The following is a 2,543-nucleotide window of genomic DNA, read 5'->3' as shown; positions in this document are numbered from 1 at the left end:
GTCCCCCACACTGAGGTCAAAACCTGACCGAGCATGCCAATCCCTGCTGAGCTCTAGGGAGCGGGGAGCAGGGCACAAGGTCTCGCTGGTCCCTGTGGGATGTAGTGGGCTCAGCATGGCGTGCGGGGGGTCACACCGCCACTGGGTACCAGCAATGCTGTCAGGTCCCTGGGGAGCACTGGGGAGCATCGTGCATTGCTGGGGTCTTGCTGTTTTGACCCCCTTCACTGGCACAGGCAGACACGAGCCCACAGGCTGGGGACACCCCACATTGTGCCCCGGGAGGACGACTGCTGGTCTGTACTTCCTGGCTCCTGCCATGCCCTGGCAGATGTTAGAGGCATCCCTCTTCCCCCGCCATGGGTGCCTCCAGCGTGGGGAGTCCACAGGCAGGCAGCCAAAATGGGCAGCCAGCCCCACGTGGAGCCCCCCAACTCCCCAGCCACGCTCGAACCCAGAGCTCACAGCCAACCCACCCCAGCGACGGTGACCCGGGCACGTGCACACCCAAACCCAAAAACACTCCATCCCTCCATCCCACCCTGGCTGGGACAGGGTGTCGGTGGGGGCTCACCGAGCTCCTTCGGGTGCTGCTGGGGTTTCCCTGCTCACGTCACCCGCTGCCACCTTTGAGCTCTTTATACTTCTCAGTTGGCCCCAGGCTTTTGCCCGGATTTTGATGCCCTTCCCCCTGAAGGTTACCCTGCCCAGACCCGCTTGCTGGCCCTCCAGCCTTGCTGCAGCAAAGACCCGGCCGCGGCTCGCCTTTTTTGTGGGGGCCTGGAGCCGTTCTGTGACCACACAGCCACATCACGCTCATGCCATCGCTGTTCCCTGGCCCCTCCATCAGTGGGATGGACGCAGAAGCTGGAGCTCACATATTTCACCGAACAGCTCTGCATTCCCACTGTCAGCCCGGAGGAAAGCTCAGCTCCACCAGGCCTTGTGCATCCTATAGATGATCTGACCATCCGCGCTCTGGGCAATGACGCTAAAAATCTCACCCAGATGCCTGGCCTGGAGGAGATGACCATGTCCGCCCGGTCCAGAGGGATCCCCCGGCACCCCAAGGGCTCAGCCACGCTCCATCCTCGGGCTGGACCCGGCCCTAGAGTGTGGCTTCCCCCTGGGGACCGAGCAGCTTCACCCACCAGCTGCCTCCGCCTGGAAATCCATGCTCCCCTGTTGACAATGTTAGCGGTTGTATTTTTAATCTTCTAGTTTCTCGTTGGATAAGGGATTTTGTAATGACTTTGCCTCTAGTCCCTCTAAGTGTAATTCTTTGATCTGCTCACCTGCCGAAATCAGTGTGAGGCTGCTGCTGTCTGGCACCCTAACAGTGCTAAACAGGGATTCCCCTAATCTTCCCCATCCTCTCTGTGCCAGTTTTTGCTTACTTTCCTGTTAACGCTTCTGGATGCAGATAGCAAGAACCGATATATTATGCGTGAACTCACAGAGCAAAGGAAATTGCAGGAAGTGAGTGAGCACAAGCCATTTTCTGTTATTAATTCATATGGCATCCCCGTGCTGACCCAGCTACATGGTGTTATTATGCTGCTATTCCATGAATTAAGCAACAGCTCTATTTAAAAACAATCATAAATGATATCAGGCATCTTTTCTGCTGAACAAGAGTGTGTTTGTGCCAAGATGCTGGGGATCTTTGTGTTGCCCAATGGCTCTGCTAGTCTCTACTTCATGTGCTCAATGGACGTGGCACTGGACCCTCCCCATCCCGGCACAGCAGCACTTCTTAGCCTCTCCTCCACCTATTCAGGTACTTGTGAAGCAGTCTGTGGCCTGAGCGAAAGCCTGGCACTTCTTTTTCTCCTAGAGCTTGCATTAGGCTTGGTGGGCTCCATGGTGGCAAGTGCCACTGGTTAAGTCTTGTGCAAGAGAGGCTTTGGCCCCAGCGTGCGAGTGCTCGATGAGGCTTGCAAAGCTCTCCCAGGCTCTCTTCTGGAGGTGCAGAGTTTCCCTTTTCTCTGCCGAGTTGGTTCACCAAGATCTCTGCTTTCCACCCCAAACCCCAAATAATCTCATCCTTCAAAGCCCAGACCCTTCGTCTTTGGCCGGGCCTGGGTGGCCACGCTCTCGAGTGATGTCCCTACCAAATCCCAGCCCCTGTGGCCAACTCTAACATTTGCCTTTGGGTCTGGCCATACTCTTATTCCTGGTTTAACACCTAACTGTCGTATACACATATATACTGCATTATCTTTCACAAAAATCTATCGTATTGTGTGTTATCATAAATGTACATCTTTATGCTGCATGTAGATATTCTCAGCATGTCTTCTGAGCCGCGGTGATGGGATACGGCATGCTTTTCTGGGTTTTACAAACAGCACTGATTCATTTTACCGTTTTGTGAGACCTTTCCAGCAGGCCAAGCACGCCCCTGGGTTCGGAGGGAGCTCCTTAGATGAAGTGTACTCGCCGTTCCCCGTGTCCTGCTTCGAGCTCTACTTGGACAGACACGGAGGAGCGGCTTTGCCAGTGGGTTCGCTTCATGCCACCCAGATGAACAAAGTTTTGCT

The sequence above is a fragment of the Pygoscelis adeliae genome, unplaced genomic scaffold, assembly GCF_000699105.1.
Source record: "Pygoscelis adeliae isolate BGI_AS28 unplaced genomic scaffold, ASM69910v1 Scaffold397, whole genome shotgun sequence".
In the NCBI taxonomy this organism is placed as follows: domain Eukaryota; kingdom Metazoa; phylum Chordata; class Aves; order Sphenisciformes; family Spheniscidae; genus Pygoscelis; species Pygoscelis adeliae.
The sequence above is the reverse complement of the archived record's forward strand: the minus strand, read 5'-3'. Positions refer to the sequence as shown.